Below are 24,355 nucleotides of genomic sequence, written 5' to 3'. Positions count from 1 at the left end.
CTGAAAATCGCAAGAAAAGCGTTAATACGTTAGTACATGTTAGTGACCTCAAGCTCCGCGAACTAAACAATCACTAAGGGCAAAATCAAACCTCCCCGTGGACATTTCGTGTTTTCAAAATTTCTCAATATGGGTAGGGAAAATCTTGGGCTGTTTATTCAATGGAAGCAAGGAAATATACTTCAGGGAAACATGCTCTAAGGGGTCTGAGGTTCTTGATAGGGTGGGCAATTGAGTGGGGAATGCTACACAATGTTTTAATCAGTAGGCCTCACAGTTTCTAATGGAAGATAACATTAAGGAAATTTCCTACACATTTCTAACAGCATACATACGCAACAACCTGCATGTGCGGGGAAAAGAGAAGAAACAAAACAGTGTTACAGCTGTAGGTGCACAAAATGTAATATGAAACTCAATTAAACTTTGGAAATGCGTGTGTCTGTCCCTATTCTAGTTGCTAGTGTGCGTTGGACCATGGGATGGCCATGTTTCCCTAACTCGGGAGAGTTCGTGCTATTTTGCAGTTCATGAAAATCTCTTGCGTTGGCCCTGTTGATCGTTGCTCCCTCGTTGCCAGGGTGGCCACCGCTTTGTAGGGCTTGACGCCTTACACTTCTGACAAAGTCTGTCAGGAGGGGAAAATGTCCCACTGTAGTCCATAGCCATTGGGTGTTGGTTGTCCGTTGTCTTCAGGCCTGCCCTGGGTCCTTTGTATCTGGCGAGAAATGAAATGGAAGCGCTTGAGACCTGAGAATTTACATATTCTTCAATTTCTTGACCTAACCTCTCTGCACTACTCTCACACTATTCAGTGTCCTAGTGGGAGGAGCCAATGGTACACCTATGCACCATCCTGTCACCACCTGGTGGCGTTCAATGGCGGTCTGACTGTAAATTATTACACAATACGGAATGTACCCAGAAAATGGGTAGGCACTTAATTTTTGTGAGGATACTCATTACACACTTGGATCATATATATGTAATTTGGGTGCTAGTGTACAAATGGGCCTTTGGATCTTTGTATTTACTGTGCTTTTGTTATAAGTTATTTATAGTGCGTGCCTTTGTCCCGTGGGGCATCAGGCACTGACAAGCTAAATAGGGAAACATCAGGGTGGTAAATTTGTCATATAGGGTGGCTGTGTTTCTAAATTAAGTGCACCATGTTACTTAGTTAAGATAATCGCAGGGTTTTTAAAACTTTTTTTTTTTTTTTTTTCTATGGCTCCTCTCTCACTTCTCAGGGTGTGCCTTGCAGTGAACTGCAGGCACTTTAAGCTGGTACTAATGAAATCCGCTACCAATTTGCTCCCATTCTCTCTATCCCACCCCATGTCCACTTTTTAAAGCCTACCTACTCTGTTAATTACTCATTTAGTCTAGTATTTTATTACTCCACTACTGTAATTACTGTTACATTTAAACAATATATATTTCTAATTACTGTTACATTTAAACAATATAAATTTCTCCCCCCAATATCTGCTTTCAAATTTTAATACAACCATTATGCTCCAGTTCGTGCAGCAATGACCTCTTTCCCTATGTGTGTTGGCTAATGCATTTGTGCCAGTGTTATTTTCAAAAGCGCTAGTGGCAGTACCACTTGCACTGTTATTTTGTCGCCAAATTAATTCTGTTGGGAACATGGATCATCCACCCTTTACCCCTATTTCTCTCCTCCTGTGGTGAACTGTCAATGAAATGTAGTCCTCCCCCCTCAAGTGCACCTTCTTCCACCTTGTGTGTCTCATTTAATTGTTCTGTGTTAATCGCGTATTCATGAGCCCAGTCTCCTCACTGAAAGATGTGTGCTCAAAGATGTAGCTAAATGTACTCTCTTGTGATGCGCTATCATTATGCACCCCCCTCTGTACCGTGCACCCCCATTATTCTTAAACAATCTTCCTTACTTTCAACATGTGTATGCCTGGTGTTTAACAAGTTATGGATTTCTCTGTTAATAAGGTGGTCATATCCACATTGCTCATGATGTCACAAATGTCTCTTCCCTAATGCATGGCCTAGTCGCCCCACTGTCACCCAGAAAAGAAAATGTTTTGATACCTATCACCACCCCTATGCAATTGTCCTCTGCATTATTGAGTGTGCGTGAGTGTGTGTGTCGGCGCGCGTCTCGCCCGCTCTGTCGGTGAAGCGGAGCATGAGTGTGTGTGGCAGAGTCAGTCAAATCAAGTTTGTCTTGGGCTGTCCTATTAGCAGTATAATGTCAATCTATGTCCTTTGAAAGATTTGTTCCCCATCAGGAAGACCCCACCCAGTCATGTAACCGGTACCATTGCTATTGTGTCAGTGTTCTGTATGGGTGCTGGCTGCTGTGCAGTGCCCCAGTGTTGTCATTCTAGTCAGTCCTGGGGTAGTGGTGCTGTCATTTGTTGTGTCTGTACATGTAGTGGTAACAGTACCTGCATTGGTGCTTGTGGTGTCTGCTGAAATGATCCCATCCTGCCCCATGTATCCTCCCCACATGGGCGGTGCATATTGTGGTGATTGTTGACACTGCTATTGTGATTCTTGTGCGTGTGTGTTGAAGCTGTTTTTAACTGCCCCTCCCATCGCATGCTTGAATGATTTATTTTGTGCCTACTTGTCCTCATCTGCCTTTCTCTGCCCCTGTGTCATCAAATATTACACTCCCGGAGGTTCAGAAGGGTGAGTCCCCTCTTCCCTCTGCTCGTGTTTGTTCAACATCAGCTGACCCCTCGCATTTTCCTTTTCCTTCGTGCACACAGTTCAACTGTAGCCATGTGCTTTTAAAGCTATTCCCGTGTAAGTGCTGTGTATGTGTGTCCTTAGCGATTGCTGCACGCTTCTGGAGAAGCCGCCTATGAGCAGCCATGGTCTTTTTAATTTACCTTCAGTACTTTTGAATCTTTGCACACTATGTTTTACTGACTTATTTCAGCATGGAAGCTGTGTGCTACACAACAAGTGAAGGGGAGTCATTTCTGTATTGTGTGAATCATTTTACCTCTATTCAATTCGAAAATTTCGATAGTCCGCTGTTCAGGGAGCAAAAGTTAGAAAATAATTGAACATTTTTTCAACTTCTGTGAGCCTTCTTTGCTCCGCACCTTAGCCAGTGCACTCCACGTGCAATCCATCTTCACCAAACCATTGCCTTCTCCGGCACACCCCCACAATCTTGCGCATGTGTCTTCCACACACCGCCTCTTGGTCACCTATTCTCCAAATCCAAAACCACACCACTATCTCCTCACCATCAAAACTTTGTGTCCTTATGCATCAATCTGAAGGTGACGTCACCAAACTAAAAACACAATGCAAATGAAAAGACAAATGTGCATACACAGAACAATAACCCATTTCTCCCAACCCCACAAAAAATCCCAAAATAAAACCCCACAATCCCCACAGCTGTCTTCCTGTCTCAACTGGAACAAGGTAAACCACAATAAACTCTTATAATTGGACTGCACACACTGCGTCGCCTAGTGCATGATACGCTCCTCACCAGGGGACCTTAACCAGCCAACTATCTTCCGCACTCGGGAACAATCTAGCTACCTCCTGCGGGAAAACATCATCCACTCACTGAACTAAAACGCTCAATTAGCAGGGAACCTCATCTACTCATTGATCTATAACGTCAATTCATAGGAAATCCAGACCCCGTACATGAAATCACCATCCAGACCAATCAGCGCGGCACTCCTGTTCTAGACCAATCAGCGCGGCACTCCTGTTCTATGTGTAGGGAGTCACTACCCCACCCAATATGCTCAAAAACACAAGAAGGGACCACTGCCACCACCCCAGTCCCAACTACAATTCACGTGCCGATCACTACCAATGCGCTGAATTTTGTGACAATGTACAATCACCCACCACCCAATTTACAATCCCTCCCTAAAAAAAAAAAAAAAAGAAAACACTTTAACATTTCTACTTTAAACATTTCCCCCCCTCAGAGCCCATGTTGCTGGTTTACTTACATTTTCCTATGCTGCACTGGCAGTTGCACCACTGCTGGACACTCCCTCAATGCGCTTCACCGGACCCCTTCTCCTGCAGGGCTCTCACCTGCCCTCAAGCGGGGTATTTCCAAGTGGCCCCCGAAGCCTTTAGCCGGTTACGCGTTTTTCCGGTGGTCTTCAGGTGCAGGCGAGGGTCTCACAGCTTCCTTGAGTCGGCGGCAGGGAGCTCAGTCCATCACAGGGCCTGCACAGGCAGAGCTCATCCACCCATGTTACAATGAGCAATGAGCCTCACAGAGGGCACCAACTTGTCGGGGAGAAGCTGGATCTCCCCCACCCCCAGGGCAGTGGGGGGCCAGCAGCCATACCCTCACCAGCTATGGGAGGCCCCAACACCTCCCATATGGCCCCCAGAAATGCAACAGAGTGCCAAGCAGGCAGCAGCATGTTTTCAAACTGCATTTATTTCTGGCACAGAAAAGAAAACACACAAAGCATCGTGCACACCGCGAATTCAGGCGCCGTCTCCCCCGGGGCTGTCTTGCAAGTAAGTTTTATAATCACACTGCAGGCTGACCTCACAGAATTGGATCAGCTCCCAGAAACCTATCTCCTCCTGTTATTGGCTGCAGAGTGGTGGGTTACATATGTAGCCCTTATAGAGAGCCTGATAATTGGATATTAACCTCCTGCGTCAGTGGGTTGATTTAGCTGTGCCAGCCCCCATTACCTAATTCTAATCTTGTTGCAATGTGACTTTGTTCCCATAACTTTTAGCTGAACAAGCAGTTCGCACCTGGGCTCTGGCTTGTTACAAGTTATGTTTCAATGTTGTGCGTGTCCTTGAGAAAATGTCTTTCTTTCCCAGAAAGAAAAAAAAGCACACTGGGTTGCCGTGATTTATTCGCATTTGTGGATAAAAAAATGTCTGTCTGCAGAAAGCAATTTTATCTTGAACTTGCGGCCTTGGCAGGTCGGACTTGTTTTGCGAGGAATGTTGATAAGGCTCCCGCAGCCAGTGTTCAGTGAGTGAAATGAACTTAGCTGTAATTTTCCTGAAACATAGCTTTACACTGTGCATTTAAACCATGTTAATTCATATAGGCATTTGCAAGCCTTTAAACAGGGATTTTTGTGTTTGTAGATTCTGATATTGCAGCATTGATTCTAATGTAGCATAGAAGTTGCACTATTGGTGAAGTGGGTGTGTTTCAGCATATTTGTCACCCATGGGTGTGCTGGGGCCTGGTTCAAATGATAAGTGCGCTCCTTGTTCTTCCTGTTGTTCTTCTATGTAGGTGCTTGGGGTGCGGGGCATGGATTTGGTCTCCATTTTCCCTCTTCAAGTTTATTTATTTATAGACCACACCTAACCCAGAGGTATCTGGCGCTTTTGCTTGAACAGTCAGAAATGGTTACAAACATACAGGTGCGGTTAGCAGATGACTTGTGTTACAGATCAAGTAAACATGCCAGACAGGTACAGTGTTAACAATGAGCCATATAGTTACAGGTGAAGTGACAAAGAATACCAACAGAAGCCTAGTGTTACAGATCGAGGCATTAATTGAAGCAGAACAAGAGAAATGTGGTGAGGTCATTTTTTGGCGTTAGTTTTGCTTGGCAAAGAGCCAAGTTTGTACTTGTTTTTTGAAAGCCCAAAAAGGAAGGTTCAGCTCTTAGTGCTGTCGGCAGGGAGTTCTAGTGCTTTGCTGCAAGCACCAAGAAGCTAGAACCACCAGATTTTTGTAATTTGTATTTAGAAATGTTTAGGCAATGTGAATAGTTAGAGATGGTGTGCATGGTGGATTGATTTCTATTGAATTTGTCAACCCGATATTTTGGGGCCGAGTTGGATAGGCATTAATGTGTGATCACTAGAGTTCTGAGTGTGAATCTGTCTTGCACTGGGAGCTAATGGGTATTACGTCTTGCTGATGACATATGGTTTGTAGATGAGATATTTAGAGCAGAACTAAGTGCATTATTTTGAATCACTTGCAATTGGTTAAGGTTGCATTTACTGAATCTTAAGTATTACGTGTTACAGTAGTCCAGCTTGGATAATATAAGTGCTCTGGCCAGTGTGATACAACTTTTGGAGGACAGAAAAGGTTTGCAAGTATTGATCTGCTTTGAGGTATAAGCTGTTGCTCAGGCCGTCACATTGTCTTGCTTAGTGAGGGAGAGGGTGGAGCCCAGATATATACCAAGTGTTTTGACCTCGTTGGATACTTTCATGTTATTCCCATCGATATTGAAGTTGTTGTGAAGGGTGTCTAGCTTGTTAAGTTGCAACCATGAGCCTATGTTGGCCATCCATGTCTGAATTTGAAGGTAGATTTTGTTTAACAGTATGGTATCGTTAGCGTAGTTGTCCGTTAGTGTGATGAGGATTTGGGTGTCATCTGCATAGTTAGTGTATGTGACACCCAAGCATCCAGGTTGTCAAACAGGAGCCAAGTAAAGATATTATAGAAGGTGGGCAAAACACAGGAACCATGTGGGACTCCGCAGGAGATTGGGACTGGATCAGCCGTGGCTGTGGGTGCAAAAACCCTCATAGTCCGATTCGCTATGAAGGACTGTATCCAGGCAGCAGCGTTTGGGGAGAAGGAAGCTGCTGAGGTCAAATGTTTAGTAAGGATATTGTGGTCGACTAAATCTAAAGCTGCTGATAAGTCAAGCAGAAGGAGGAAGGCTAGATTTCCTTTATATTTTGATTCATCCATTTGGATTTTTAAATCCAGGAGGGCTAATTCTGTACCATGTCTTGGCCGAAATCCTGATTGGCACAGACCTAGGAGGTTGTTGTCTTCTAGATGTTTTTGAATTAGGAGGTAAACCTCTCCATCTAGGATTTTCAAAAGAAAGGTACTGTAATTATGGCCCTGTAGTTAGTCGGAATGGTAGGGTTGAGGTTCAGTTTTTTGAGAAGTGGTATGACCCAGGCATCTTTGAGGTTATTTGGTACTGAACATGTTTCAAAAAGGGTGTTGATCAGGGCAGTGATTTTGAGGGTTTTAGGCTGGCTATGATCCCTTCTACCTCGTTTGTTGAGACCTCAGAGAATTCAAATGGATGGCAACGTTTGGATGGAGGGTTGTCAGGCTCACCGAGTTTAGTGCCCAGTGTCAGATTATGTTTCTTGGCTTCTATTTTGGTTTGCAGGAGAGCTTTTTTGTCAAGTAAGGCTTTTTGGATATTGGCACACCAATATTTCCCTGTTTTTCCGGAAAGGACCTGCTTCTTTGTGGCTGATGGTAGAGCTGAAAAATCTTAAAATGCTAATTGCAGCCGTGAGTGGTCACTAACCCTGTCGCACTTTATTGCCAAGACAGAAGGACAGGCGAAAAGGCCTGGAGAAATGAATATGTAGTACAAAACAGATGAGGACTTGTCTCTATGCCAAGTTGCTATAGGGCCAGTAACCCCACAGAGCAACCATTCAACATCTTCAAGTCCCAAGAGTCCAGGAAGACTTTCCATTTTCACCCATTTTTTGAGATTTTTCTAGCCGGTGGCCTATCTGTCCCCCTTGATGACTGCACACATTCCGTATTCAAATCCCCGCCAGGGACTATCTTATTGCCTCCAGTGTGTAATTTAACCATTGCTAATAGTGCGGACAATATTGCCGAGAAGGCCAAAAGTTCCGAGCAGGCGGGGATCCAGTAAATATTAATAATTACCCAATGATTTTTTAATGCCCTCAGGCGACCACCTGATGGTCTTTCTTTTTATTTTTGTGATGCTGGTAAGCAACGGATTGAATAACCCTCGATCTCTATATGATCTACCAGCCACATTTCCTGAAACAAAACTATGTCATTCAAATCAAACAGATAATCCTGCATCCTCTTAGCTTTGAAAGTACTGGAGCCCCGTGTGTTCCAACTTATTAAATACAATTCCTTTCTTCTAAAGCTGCTGGGTTCCTACTCCAAGTTTCTGGAGTACTTGGGACAGAATTTCTGGCAAAATGGTGACTTGCTGAAAGATCGATGACATATGTGATGTCATCTTTGATGTCCTGAGTGTTACTGTTAGCAGTGCACGGTGGCGCGAGTTATGGTTGCTTATCTTACCATAACTGCCCAATTTCAGGGGGTTTTCGGTTTTAACTTTGAACCATAACGTCCCTTTAACAAAGTTTTTTTCACTGAATTTCATAGGTTTTTAGTAGCACAACTTAACCATAATATCCCTGACTTCATATACATGTAACATAGAACATACTGAACCCCCACGTAGTGATTTTGATGTCCGCGGACTACCGCCATGTCCGCGGACATATCGAGAATCTGAGCGTGGTGAATGTAAACTTAAATAGTGTGCTCCATTTCCCCTTTGAAGTTATCTCTGAAAAGAGCCGTTTTTTTTTGTTTTTTTTACAGATGCTTGACAGACACCTGTTATTTTGTATTTTTTTTCTTGTTTTTTTTTTCTTACTTTACTCCTAAAATCTTCACATAACCTTCTCCAAAGCAACCCTTACATTCCGAAATAGAAAGGCATTTCCAGTAAAAGATAAAGAGATGCCATCTTCTTTAAAATTGACAGTATTACTGGCATCAATATTCTCATTATTACAGAAGAACATACCAGCTCTAAGCATGAAGGCACACGTGCCTCGGTTGATGACACACCTAGCAATGTTTTGCTGAGGACAAAAAACTGAACTATTGTCCCATATTTCCCTAGTTAGTAATCCAGAAAAAATTACTTTCACATTTGGAAGGATCTTCATTACGGCTTAAACCAAGCGTTCCAAATCAGCCAACAAAGGAGGGGCACTGACGTTGCCCAAATGGAAAGCACCATAGTGCAAAACTACCACATGCGGACTGTTCATCGTGGCCATATCCTCACAAACTTGTACAATTCCCTGTACATTGCAATCAGGCACAGTGCTCCACACCACCTCCACTCCTTTCACATCAAAGTTCTTTTCAACATGCCTGCATCGAGCGTACTGTTGTAAACCATGCACAAACATATCTCCAAGCACCAACACCCTGACTTTCTCTACTTCTGCCATCTTCACCACACACAGTCTCTTTCAACACAAATCCACAACCTCGACATCTGATTGGCTAATCCGTACAGTCTTCTTTCCATGTTTGATTTGCTGTAAAACCACGGATATAGCACGCCCTGTCCACGGACAGCCGCGGTGTCCGCAGACCGTGTAATTCTTCGACACCCCTTCTACCATTTCCACTTTACTCTCTGTGCCATTCCCTCATTGCATACAGCTAAGCAGTCAAACAATATGAAGAACGTCCTCAGAACACCCCCATTTTGTTTATTTTCGAACATTTCAGGACAATTATCATTTCATTATTCAACATATTAACATTACACATATTATAATTTCATCTTGTACCCTGCACACAATGCTATGTTTCTCCATTAGTAGTTCAGTATACTAGATAGAACCCCATAATGCAATGCTAATTATTTCAATGCATCGTTGAAAGCACTAATTACGGTATGATATTTATTGTAATGATCCTTGTCACTTTTTTCGCAACATTATAATAAAAATCCCTAGTACATAAATTTCATGAAAAGTAAATGCACATGTGATGTCATCAGTGATGTCATCAATGACATTTGCGATGTCATCTTTGATGTCCTTGGTGTTAGTCTTAGCAGTGCACGGTGGTGGCGCGAGTTATGGTTGCTTAGCTTACCATAACTGGCGAATTTCAGGGGTTTTTCGGCTTTACTTGGAACCATAACGTCCTTTAAACAAACTTTTTTTATTAGCACGCAAACAATATACAAAGATGTAGTGTAAACAGCAAGTTTTCACAAATGGCTTTACAAAGAATGTTGCAAAGTAAGCATTTATGCTCGTTCACAGTGAAGGTCAGCGGCTTCCATTTTTTTCTCGCGGCCCGGAGAGGCCCACAACTCCCAGTATAAGGTTCTATTTTTTTTTTACCTTGACAGACAGAGATTGTGCTGAAAGACTTCTTTTGAAGAAGTGTAGCAAAAACGTAAGACACGATAAAGATGAAATTTCTGAAACTAAACCACTTTTGTATATTATACCACTTTGAGAAAGATCGTTGGCACACGCAGAGTCGTATTTTGGGACTGCACTACACTTAGACAATGGAAAATGCTATTATAATGTAAGTAACCCTTTAGATTATTTTATACCGGAATATATTAACAATAGCGTGGCATTAAAGCCTGGTCAAGTTGTACTTGTTCGTTCAATGTGACATATATTGTTTTCTACCGCGCACTATCACCGCCAAATTGATCCCCTGTCGTTTAGAGGGTTCTGAAAAAGGCAGACGACACAGGGTGAGTTGATAGAAATAATTTAACCGGTCTGTAGCCGGTCAAGCGCTCTACTCGCTATGCCACTTCACTGTAGTGGTACAGCGAGTAGAGCGCTTGCTTTGACATCCGTGAACAGCTTGCTAATGCAGGTTCCAATCCCGGACCGGCCAAACTCAGCCTTTCATCCTTCCGTGGTCGATAAATGAGCACCACACACCGTGGGTAATAATAAGCAGCGCTGAGATACCTGACGGTTCTTAGCGCTATATAAATGCGAAAATATTATTATTTTATTATTAACATACTCCGTTGCACTATCTTTGCTAGCAAATAGTTTCACGCCCTAATAAATAAAATGAATATTTTTAATAAAGATCGGCTGGTGAGACTAATTTATGTTTCTTAAAACAGGTATGTTGCCCCATTTTGCCAATGTCACGATTTTCACACTCCAGCGGATGGATTTTTCAACTGCCAGGTGCAGCTCCATGTAAGCAACTTCATGACCCTCACCATTTTATGGGACAATCGCCAAGGGCCAATATGCCCTTACGCAGTACTAGCGGCTAGAAGCAACATACCAACCATTTTGGTGGTCTCATGCCTCGTTGTAGGACCAACTTTCCGATTATCAATGCGACCATTTACTGCTTTTATCATAAACCAACAGCCTATCTACCACAAAGGAACAGTGCGTGGCTCAAAATAAACTTTTGCTGATCGACAGCAGAGACAATTGCAAATCGCTGAATATTCACTAAACATTTCATGTGAAATAAATGTACTTTACCAAATGTACAATCCTGCTGTTTACTTTTAAACCACAGTTTCATATTCCGAGTTGTGGCGCACTGTGTTCTAAGCTGATCTAACACCCTCTGTACCGGAAAGGAACATTGCGTGCCTCAACATGAACTTTTGCGGATCGACAACAAAGACAAATGCAAATCGCTGAATATTCTCTAAACATTTGTTGTCAAATAAATGTACTTCATAAAATTTACAATCTTGCTGTTTGCTTTTAAATCACAGTTTCATATTCCGAATTGTGGCACGCTGTGTTGTGACATAATGTGTGTTGTCTTCGGGTTCTTTGTAAAGTCGCGTAGGACTGGAGACGACTGGGCGCATTTGATGACGCACCCTGTAACGTCACGGAGAGAGGCGGGGAATAGGAATGCTTTCATAATGTCAGGCTTAGGGGCGGGAGATATGATTTAGTGTCGCAAAAGCAAGTCAGCCAGGTCAATAGCGCCAGTCATAGGATTATCACATAATGTCGGCGCACACCAGCCTGATTTATCGTTTCTTTAGTGGACAAAAAGTGGGTTGAGGCCCATAGGAAATTGTACTATCAGCGGACAAAAGGAGGGTTCGTAGAACACTTTCAACCAAAAGGAGGATTCGTAGAACACTTTCAACCTGACAACGAACAATACAAACAACGTTCTCAGAACACCCCCATTTTGTGTAATTTCAACCATTTCGGGACACCGCGAGTGTTCTTAGAACACATTCAACTTGACAGATTACAATACGGACAGCGTCCTCAGGACACCCCCAGTTTGTGTATTTACGAACATTTAAATACACTGCAAGTGTTTTTAGCTCAATTTTACCTTCCTTGCGAACAAAAAGGCACATACTCCGTCCTCTGAACATCCCACCATTTAGTTTATTTACAAAATGTCAGAACAGCCATGTTCTCCGCGGACAAATCGAACACAACAAAAGCGTATAGCACATAAAAAAACAAAACATTGAACCTATCTCATACTCCCCCACCCTCCCCAAACACTCTTACACACCAACACACTCCACTAAATACAATTTTTAATCCAAGTTTCACCGTGCTGTCCGCGGTCGTCCACGAATGCAAGATGGCGGGTGCCACAGAAAATCTGACGCGCTCCACGCCCCACGCCGTCCAATCAGTGAACACGTCGCATGTCCGCGGACATGACGCAAGCCCATGGGCCAATCGGGGTGCTGTCCGCGGAGCGAACAGGGAAGTCCGTCCGCGAAGCGAACACAGATATCAGTAATTTTTTCCCATACATTTCAGTCATTTTTTTAAAAAAAATACTGAACGGATTTACACCAAATTTGAAAAAGCACGCTTTCGGGACCAATCGCCGCTCCTGCCACAAATTTGGTGTTAATCCGTCCAGTGGTTCGGGCTGTAGCCGTGCGCAAAGTTTTTTCCCATTATGTCTATAGAAAAAAACTAAAGTTTTGGGACCCCCCCTATAACTTTGCCCCCCCTGAACCAAACCTCTCCAAACATTGCAAAAAAATTCAGAGTGGGCCATATACTTTTTTTTGCAAAGTTTGGTGAGGATTCATCCAGAGGGAGCAAAGCTATGAGCCACCCAAAAAGTGTTCTTCCTGTGGAAACACCAACTTAACCATAACTACATGAACGCTACCGGGTCCATGTAATTCAGTGAAAACAACTTCTTTGTTAAAGGGACGTTATGGTTAAGTTGCGCTACTGAAAACCTATGAAATTTAGTTAAAAAAAACTTTGCTAAAGGGAGGTTATGGTTCGAAGTAAAACCAAAAATCCTGAGATATTCGCCAGTTATGGTAAGCAACCATAACTCGCGCCACCACTGTGCACTGCTAAAACTAACACCCAGGACATCAAAGATGACATCAAAAATGTCATTGATGACATCACTGATGACATCACATGTGCATTTAGTTTTCATGCACAGCCTCAATACAGGATTGTCATTGTAATGTTGGCAAAAAAATGTCAGAGATTTTTGGAAGAACTATCATTCAGCAAATACTTCATTAAGCGCTGCATTGCTATAAACACCATTGCATTATTGAGTTCTTTCTAGTACATGAACGCACTCATGTATCCACGTAGGCATTCTCTGCAGCATGTGCCATAGAGATGCAATATTCAAAACCTTCCATGTTGGAAAGTAAAATGATGAATGCTTTCATTTCAGAGTTTTGGATAGTGTGAAACATGTAATAAGTACCTAACAATGCCTCCCTTACTGCATAATGGAATATTACCAGACAGTGTTCATAACCTCACTAATTAAGTTCATGCACGTAAATGATTGCTGTGTTTCAAACTTCATTCTTCTCCTTTGTATTTATAGTATATTGAGTGAAAAAAACTTTGTTAAAGGGACGTTATGGTTCGAAGTAAAACCGAAAACCCCCTGAAATTCACAAGTTAAGGTAAGCTAAGCAACCATAACTCACGCCACCATCTTGCACTGCTAAGACTAACACCCAGGACATCAACGATGACATCACAAATGTCATTGATGACATCACTGATGACATCACATGTCTGCCTCCCCCTTTTTTCCTTTACTGACATATGTAGGCCAGTAACAGTCAGGAAGTAAAAATTCAAAAAGTACTACATTTGTAGACTTATCCTTCAAATATGTTCTTACAGTAATTCCCTTAGGGTCCACTCACATCATATGAAACAAATACATAGAGGAAGACACAGGCTTGAAAGACAGCAATCCTGTCTGTGCATGAAGATAATCAGTAGGGTTATCAGCACTCTCTGATAGTTCTATATTTGTGTATTACTGTACTTTCCCTGTATATGCTCATATGTGTATACATTGTACTCACACTACTTTCCTTAGGGTTCAGTCACATCATGTGATACATATACAAGTAGCAGCTTTGAAACAGAGCAATAATTTCTCTTCATAAAGATAATCAGTTAAGTTATGAACACTTTCTGGTACTACTGCTGCTTTTTTGCTTACTTCACTGTCCATGTATATACTCATATTTGTATGTGTTGTTGTGTCTTTGTGCTTTGTATGTAATAATGAAATTATGTAGTAAGTGGGTTTTATTAGCTACTTATTACATGTTGCACAGTACGCAAAACTCTAATAAGGAAGCATTTATCATTACACTATTCAACATGGTAAGATTATGAATATTGCACCTCCATCGTGCATGCTGCACACAATGCTTATCTTTATACATGAGTAGCTTAGTATACTGGAAAGAACTTCATAATAGAATGCTATTTATATCAATGCATTGCTTAATGCACTACGTAGCTCATGATATTTATTCCAATGATCCTTGACACTTTTTTTCAACATTATAATAAGAATCCCTTGTACTGACTTTTCATGAAAAGTAAATGCACATGTGCTGTCATCAGTGATGTCATCAATGGAATTTGTGATATCATCTTTCATGTCCTGGGTGTTAGTCTTAGCAGTGCACGATGGTGATGCAAGTTATGGTTCCTTAGCTTACCATAACTTGTGAATTTCAGGGGGTTTTCGGTTTTACTTCGAACCATAGCGTCCCTTTAACAACATTTTTTTAATTGATTTTTATAGGTTCTTAGTAGCGCAACTTAACCATAACGTCCCTTTAACAAAGTTCTTTTCACTGAATTTCAAAGGTTTTTAGTAGTGCAACTTAAACATAATGTCCCTTTAAAAATGTTTTTTCACTGAATTTCATAGGTTTTTAGTAGAACAACTTAACCATAACGTCCCTTTAACAAAGATTTCTGACTGAATATAAATATAGATAATGGAAATGTGACATTTGTTTACTAAGACTCCCTTACCTTACATTTATATAACATAGAAAATACTAAACACCCTGCCCCGCTAGTGATTTTGATGTCCGTGGACCGTGCGCATGTCCGCAGGTGCACGCGGTTACCATCAGCACTATCCAAAAACTTAGAGGGTATCTTTCATTATTGTATCATACAATACAAACACACAAACATATTCAAAAAGCACCACATAAATACATTAAATTTAATAATAAATAAGAAGTGGAAACCGTATATGTAAGACACCAACCATCCACTGAAGTCGCATTTCCAATATAATGGAATATACCAAAACAATATAAATATGCCTCCAACTGAATTACCTCACAGAAACTGCACAGCAAGAACCAAGAGCATACTTACACACCACTAACAGCAAAGGTTTGTAAAATTGTAAAAAAGTAGTAAGTACACTACATTTATTTCATATACTTATACATTTTCTGTATTATATACACTCAAACTAATATATATATATATATTTGTTTTAACACAGAAATGTCCAGTATTTTGGAATGGCTGGAAGAGAATTTCCCACAAGATGAAATGAGTTAAGAGAGTGATAATAATGGTACACTTAACATTTCTGTATATAAACCAATTAATAACCATTACTTAATATGTACTTAACACATTTTTTTAACAGACCAGACAACCAATACAACTAATATACCCAAAGAGATAATAGAAGATCCTCTCAAATGAATGGAACTGAGAATGGATGTATTACTACAACACTTCAGTCAACTAAAAGAGTGTATTGTGGACCACATTAAAGAAAACATTAAATACCACTGTCCCACATGTACCTGTTCGCCCTCTCGATGTCCCCGCCAACTATTCCCAAACCCTTCCCACCAAGAAAAACGGTACAATGAAACTTCCATCCCTTCCTCCCCTCCCATACATCATTTCCAAGCCCCTAATTCCCCTGTATTTGTTTCAGTTTCTGCGTCCCACTCTCTTTCCTAATTTTTCTACTGTTAAACAATAATGTTTGTATAATAATATTTTAAATGTGTTCTTAGTATATGCCTGTATATGTCCGCTGTGTTAGTAATTAACCAAAATGGAAGTGTCCCAAGGACACTATACTGGTTCGTACTGTTCAAAATTTAAATGCTGATGTCCTCAGAACACACAAGATGTCCACTTGTCCCCAATTAACCCAAATGAGGGTGTCCTAATTGTTTGTACTGTTCTCAATTAAAATGGAGATGTCCTTAGAGCACACAAGATGTCCGCAATCACCCAAAATAGGGGTGCCCTAATAACACCCCCACTGTTTGTAATGTCCGCAACCGGAATTAATATATGCGTAGAACACATATCCCATCCGCCTGTCCGCAAAGTTTTGACGTACATTTATTTTATTCAGGGAGTTCAACGGTGTTTGTAGAACACCAGCGCACATGCGCATCACACACTTGGGTCCTACGAACATTGCGCCTCTCCTTAGCTGTCCGCCGCATGTTTGTCGCACTTTTAATTAGTTCAGAGACCCGAACACTGTCCGCACACATGCGCACATCCATCACTGTGCATTTGGAGTCCTGCGGACAGCCGTCCCATTTGCGAACGTGACTGCAACATCATCATGTGACTGCACCCATGCTGAGCGTGTGTCCTTATTTGCGGACACTGTCCGGGTCCCCAAACATTTAAAAACTGCTTTTTTGAGCAATCCAAGGTATTTTACAGCAAATGTTCACCATTGCACATGTCCCAGACAATGTTCCTGCCGATCTACATATTTTTGGGAACTTTTTGAGCCGGGGACGGCGCGGGTGTCCGCGAAGCTCACCCCAGCCCCCCTATAAAAGGCCACACCTTAGAGCTGATACTCATTCTGCTTTTGGATTTCCAAGATTTACAAAGATTTACAACAGGACAATTGTGCAGGGTGCTGTTCTTGGTTCCTCGTTCCTAGTTCCATGTTAATAACCTTCCAGATGGCATCCCAACTTTCTTCTGCTGCTACTGCCTCGGTATCAGCACCCCCACCCCTCCACCACCACCACGTCCCCGAGGGCCTGCAGAGGGGAACAGGTGTGAGGATGTAGAGGAGACAGATGAAGAGGATGAAGAGGTTGAGGTAGTGGAAGTCTCTACTACTAGCACTCATCGTGAGTCTTGGGCATAGCGGTTATTTACCACCATTAATGGAAAGTCAAAAGCTCAAGCGAACAAGGTGATCTGCACTCTGTGTCACATGGTGAGTCATGGCAAGGCTGGTTAGTATAGCTTTGGTACTACATCAATGAAGCAACACATAAAGTCATTCCACAATGGAGCTATTCTTAAGGTTATACCATGCAATAAACATAGTAGGTTCGGATCCTCTGCAGCATCATCCGGTTCCACTCCTGTCAACAGAAAAAACACTCTTGTGGGACAGTGCATCCCTCTAGCTGCCTCACTGGCCATTCATGATGTGTTGACCCTTACCTTTCAAGGGTCACAATATTGTGCATGAACTGCCACACAGTACTCTTTCGAGACTACGGTCAAGGAGCATCAGTAGGTCTGCGACCTACCTGAATAAGGCCCACCCTATATATTCCTCTCTCTACCTGCCCTTTCTTATCCCTGTGGTTGGTGTCCCTTCCTTACCCTCCTTTCCTTGTGTGTCGTGTTTAAAAAACCCCAAAAAATATTTTTAAGAAAGGCTCTTTTCAGAGCCACCTTTCACAGTTTAAGAACAGAAGTAACAAGTTAAAAGTGCAGGGCACTGTGCATTTTTTAGAAGTCTGCGGACATCTAAAAACTGTGCAGTGCTGCCCTGTCAGAACCATTGCACTTTCTCTGGGAGGAAGTGGTGGCTCTGAAAAGAGCCTTTTTGTGGTGTTTTTTTTTTTGTTTCGAAAACCTCAAATGGTCAACACCTACTGCAACATGGATTGCTCTAATTTCAAAAAAGGTTGCAATGCATTTTGTATATTTCACAGAAAAATCTGATTGCTAGCAAAAGTAAGATGCACTCCACCTCTGCGAAAAATGTGTGTGCTACAAAACATAATTTTCATTCTGACAAGAGGACATACCATCATCTCTCAAAAAGGCACAACCATCCTTGTTAACATTGCACTTTGCTTTCTCCATTTTTGGACCAAATGAAAAAGAACACAGCCACATGTGTCTCTGCGAAATACGGGAAAAGATTATTCTCGAGTTTGGATACATGTCCATGACTTTCCCAAGTCCTTCTTTCATTGCAAATTGCAAAGAGATTCCAGGCACATGTCCTAAACTGTTCCCTCCACAATGAATAATAATAATGTCTGGATGACACTGTGTCACTAAAGAAGCACAGAGAGGTACCAAATCCACTCACTTCATTCCATGCACTCCATGCCAGTGCACTTCCACATGAGAGAATCCAAGATGTGCAGCCACTCTGCATCGATCTGCATGCACCTCCAACCAATTTATCCACAAATCTCTCCAAAATCCAAACAATCTGCTTCCGGAAACACACAGACATAGCTGTCTGTTCTTCTATCAGGAAAAAGAACTACTGACAAACTCTCTCCTTACACAACACACCCATTAAACCCTATTGACCAATCCCTTCTCTGCTCAGTCTGATTTGCATGCCTCCCAACACCAAAATCCCTTTATGTAATAAGCGCTGTCCACAAACAACCACGCTGACCGTGGACAAATCGAAAAATCTCAGCATGGGGGATGAAAATTTAAATAGTCTGCCCCATTTCACCTTTGAGGTTGGCTCTGAAAAGAGCCTTTTTTTGTGCAGATGCTTCACAAACACATTTTATTTTCTACTTCTTTTTCTTATTTTCCTCCAAAAATCTTCACATTAGCTTCTCCAAAGCAACCCTTACGTTCCAAAACAACATGGCTTTTCCCATAAAAGAAATGCCATCTTCCTTAAAGTAATCAACATTACCAGACTCAATGTTGTCATTGATGCAAAACAACATGCCCGATCTAGTCATAAAACATGCCTCGGTTGACTAAGCACCTAGTGCTTAGTACAAAACATTTTGCTGAGGACAAAAAAACAGAAATATTGTCCCATATTGCCCTAGGTGTCAACCCAGAAAAAATAACCTTGGCCTTTGGAAGGACTTACATGATTGCCTGAACCAAATTTTGATGATATTGCAACAAAGTGAGGACACTAACATAGTCCAAATGCACAGCACCACAGTGTAGGACAACTACATTTGAACTTTGAAACCTAGCCACTTCCTGACATACTACTAGAATTGCCTGCAAATTCAAATCAGGCAAAGTGCTCCACACCATATCCACTCATTTTTGTGTCAAAATGGTTACCCACATGCCTAGATTTTGCATACTGCTCCAAACCATTCACAAACATATCCCCAACCACCAACACCCTGACTTTCTGCACCTCCGCCATCTTAACTACACACAGCCTCTCTCAATACAAAGCAGAACCTCAACACCTGATTGGCTAATCCTCAAAATACAATCCCACTTCATGCTCGGAAACCCCGGATGTAGCATGTAATGTCTGCGAACAGCCACGATGTCGGCGGAGTGTGTAAGTAACACTGAGGGCAGCCCTTCTACCCTTTCCACTGCACTCTCTTTACCATTTTCTCATTGGCTACACTTAAGCAGTCACACAATCATCCACCAATCACATCCAGGAACTCTACATCTAACTCTGTCATCACAGATCAGCACTATTGATCACTCTTAGTACAATTTGGCTGTCACTGCAAAGAACCTACAGCAACAACTACTATAAAACTTCCCAAGATTTCCACTTGCAGATTCAAGCACATCCACATGCATGAACACAGACTACAGGTATGCATATTTTCTACACAGTACATGCACACCTCTACTAGAAATACAATACATCCCAGGAGCATAGCTCAGCGGCAACGTGCGCGCCTTATAAGATGTACAAAATAACAGTATAATTATGAAAAAGACTGTCTAGAGTGTTATACAATTACACGCAGCCAGGATGAGTACATACACCTTCATTCAAGCACACACACAGACAATATCATTACAAAGGCTCCCAGATCAAACAACACCACTGCCTCTATAGGAAATCCTACTCCGTTATTTCCCACACCTTCACAAATGCATACATTGTATGCTTTTCTGTACAATCTCTGCCATTTACCCTGTAAAAATAGCAAAAAGTGCATATGATTATTTCTTCTACCTCTTACCATCTAATAACATAACATAAAAAAGTGTGCTCTATACTTTTATTATTATACTCATTTGTAAAACATATTCAACTAACAGATTCTAAATAAAATATACAGGATGCACATGGGCAATGAAAGTGCATATGCATACTACGCTCAGTTTTAAGAAAACACTACTACTATAAAAACAAAAAAAAACATTGTCTAAATTAACAAAAGTGCATAAACACACATATTCACTAACTTCTTTCTTTTACAATTGCAGTGAAGACCAAGGGATCAACTGCAAAACCAAATTTGTGGTGTATTTGTGGTGTATTGTATTATTTGTGTATACAAAAAGATTTATATTGGTAGCAACAAAAGAGAGTTACGGGTTCGCATTCATGAGCATCTGGCAGAGATTGGCAGCCAAGACACTTCGTTGCACTTATCAGATCATTGGCAGACCTGTCACCAGTTGCATAGCAAATCTGACATTAGATTCATTGGTTTGAAACAAGTCACCTTGAGCAAACGAGGAGGAGACAGACTGAAGGCTTTGCGGCAGTCCGAATCACGAATCATTTGTTTTTTTAATTCTACCAATACAGGTCTGAATAATGACAATGAGATGGCTTCATTCCTATAGGATTTTTTATGTTGAATTTCTCCGTTGTTTGGAATCACGTGCAGTAATTTGATGAGATTCAGTTATTGGGATACTGTACCGATTCTTGTTCTATGTATGTGGGGATGTGGGAGGCGCACTTGACATCAGCCTCATTTAGGGAGTTTGTGATTTCGCAGGTCTCTACATAACAGAATAACTGATATGTACTCATAAATAATGTCTCTTTAATATCTCCGTTTTTTAGGGACAGCTATGCATTTCGATATGGTCCCCGCTTTATTCAGGTGTGAATCCAATTTTTCCTAAATTTTCGTTTTATATTTCTTGACAAAAAACCTTTTCTATCAAACTGGAAGGCACTGAACGAAATTTTCAAAGGGATTGATCCTTTTTAAAATGTGGGAGGGTAACTTCCCCTTTAATTAGATTGCTAAAAGGCATTGAGCTAAGAGGTTACCGTGGCGACGCGTGCCAGAGTGGCTGTGGCAACGATAACACTATTGAGCCTTTTCAAAATGGCGCTGGCTGCCTTCATCATTCGAGCAGCCGACGCGAGGGACTGTAGAGCAGCACAGTGAGTTGGTTCAATTTTGAAACACTCGCGAATGCGAGAAATGCCTTGTTATGAGCGCACCAATCGGGTGCGTGTCAGTGTGTAGTCTGACAAAGCGGCACAGTGTGCCGTTGCAATTGTATACTCACAAAGGCGAGGTTTGTTTAATGTTTGTGCAATGTTTAATTTGACAAAGCAGCACAGCATGCTTTTGCAGTTGAATACTCGCGAAGGCGAGGTCCTGTTTTTGTTCTTGTTACATGTGCAATGTTTTATTTGACAAAGCGGCATAGCATGCTATTGTAGTCGGTAACTCGCAAAGGTGAGGTATGTTTTTGTTTTTGTTTTTGACACGAATGTAGTGCTTAATCTGACAGAGCTGCACAGTGCAGTTTGAACACTCGCGAAGGCGAGATTAGTGTTGTTATGTACGCATCAAGATGGTTGCGCTTTAATGTATGAAGTGGTGAGGTGCCTCAACTTTAATTTGGTTTTTGATTTAACGTGGCGTTGCCAAGAAATGCTGTCTCACAACCACAAAATGCAGCATGGCAGTATGATCATGTATATTTATGTGATAAGGGTTACTTCCCTTCACACCATTGAGGAATACTTATGAGCCAAGATTAATATAGGTTATGTCCAATCTTTGTGTTTACAGATTATCCACCATTGGGATCTGTCCCTATTATTGTCTTTCAGACAACAGTCGTACGGATTTAATAATTCTGTTATTGGGTAAGCCCCAGGTATTTAATCTGATTTAAATGCCTCTCCTTAGCTGTCCGCCGCATGTTTGTCGCACTTTTAATTAGTTCAGAGACCCGAACACTGTCCGCACACATGCGCACATCCATCACTGTGCATTTGGAGTCCTGCGGACAGCCGTCCCATTTGCGAACGTGACTGCAACATCATCATGTGACTGCACCCATGCTGAGCGTGTGTCCTTATTTGCGGACACTGTCCGGGTCCCCAAACATTTAAAAACTGCTTTTTTGAGCAATCCAAGGTATTTTACAGCAAATGTTCACCATTGCACATGTCCCAGACAATGTTCCTGCCGATCTACATATTTTTGGGAACTTTTTGAGCCGGGGACGGCGCGGGTGTCCGCGAAGCTCACCCCAGCCCCCCTATAAAAGGCCACACCTTAGAGCTGATACTCATTCTGCTTTTGGATTTCCAAGATTTACAAAGATTTACAACAGGACAATTGTGCAGGGTGCTGTTCTTGGTTCCTCGTTCCTAGTTCCATGTTAATAACCTTCCAGATGGCATCCCAACTTTCTTCTGCTGCTACTGCCTCGGTATCAGCACCCCCACCCCTCCACCACCACCACGTCCCTGAGGGCCTGCAGAGGGGAACAGGTGTGAGGATGTAGAGGAGACAGATGAAGAGGATGAAGAGGTTGAGGTAGTGGAAGTCTCTACTACTAGCACTCATCGTGAGTCTTGGGCATAGCGGTTATTTACCACCATTAATGGAAAGTCAAAAGCTCAAGCGAACAAGGTGATCTGCACTCTGTGTCACATGGTGAGTCATGGCAAGGCTGGTTCGTATAGCTTTGGTACTACATCAATGAAGCAACACATAAAGTCATTCCACAATGGAGCTATTCTTAAGGTTATACCATGCAATAAACATAGTAGGTTCGGATCCTCTGCAGCATCATCCGGTTCCACTCCTGTCAACAGAAAAAAACACTCTTGTGGGACAGTGCATCCCTCTAGCTGCCTCACAGGCCATTCATGATGTGTTGACCCTTACCTTTCAAGGGTCACAATATTGTGCATGAACTGCCACACAGTACTCTTTCGAGACTACGGTCAAGGAGCATCAGTAGGTCTGCGACCTACCTGAATAAGGCCCACCCTATATATTCCTCTCTCTACCTGCCCTTTCTTATCCCTGTGGTTGGTGTCCCTTCCTTACCCTCCTTTCCTTGTGTGTCGTGTTTAAAAAACCCCAAAAAATATTTTTAAGAAAGGCTCTTTTCAGAGCCACCTTTCACAGTTTAAGAACAGAAGTAACAAGTTAAAAGTGCAGGGCACTGTGCATTTTTTAGAAGTCTGCGGACATCTAAAAACTGTGCAGTCCTGCCCTGTCAGAACCATTGCACTTTCTCTGGGAGGAAGTGGTGGCTCTGAAAAGAGCCTTTTTGTGGTGTTTTTTTTTTGTTTCGAAAACCTCAAATGGTCAACACCTACTGCAACATGGATTGCTCTAATTTCAAAAAAGGTTGCAATGCATTTTGTATATTTCACAGAAAAATCTGATTGCTAGCAAAAGTAAGATGCACTCCACCTCTGCGAAAAATGTGTGTGCTACAAAACATAATTTTCATTCTGACAAGAGGACATACCATCATCTCTCAAAAAGGCACAACCATCCGTGTTAACATTGCACTTTGCTTTCTCCATTTTTGGACCAAATGAAAAAGAACACAGCCACATGTGTCTCTGCGAAATACGGGAAAAGATTATTCTCGAGTTTGGATACATGTCCATGACTTTCCCAAGTCCTTCTTTCATTGCAAATTGCAAAGAGATTCCAGGCACATGTCCTAAACTGTTCCCTCCACAATGAATAATAATAATGTCTGGATGACACTGTGTCACTAAAGAAGCACAGAGAGGTACCAAATCCACTCACTTCATTCCATGCACTCCATGCCAGTGCACTTCCACATGAGAGAATCCAAGATGTGCAGCCACTCTGCATCGATCTGCATGCACCTCCAACCAATTTATCCACAAATCTCTCCAAAATCTAAACAATCTGCTTCCGGAAACACACAGCCATAGCTGTCTGTTCTTCTATCAGGAAAAAGAACTACTGACAAACTCTCTCCTTACACAACACACCCATTAAACCCTATTGACCAATCCCTTCTCTGCTCAGTCTGATTTGCATGCCTCCCAACACCAAAATCCCTTTATGTAATAAGCGCTGTCCACAAACAACCACGCTGACCGTGGACAAATCGAAAAATCTCAGCATGGGGGATGAAAATTTAAATAGTCTGCCCCATTTCACCTTTGAGGTTGGCTCTGAAAAGAGCCTTTTTTTGTGCAGATGCTTCACAAACACATTTTATTTTCTACTTCTTTTTCTTATTTTCCTCCAAAAATCTTCACATTAGCTTCTCCAAAGCAACCCTTACG

This window comes from Ambystoma mexicanum, chromosome 6p (genome assembly GCF_040938575.1).
Source record: "Ambystoma mexicanum isolate Mex_15411 chromosome 6p, UKY_AmexF1_1, whole genome shotgun sequence".
Taxonomy (NCBI): Eukaryota; Metazoa; Chordata; class Amphibia; order Caudata; family Ambystomatidae; genus Ambystoma; species Ambystoma mexicanum.
Note: the sequence above shows the minus strand (reverse complement) of the source record.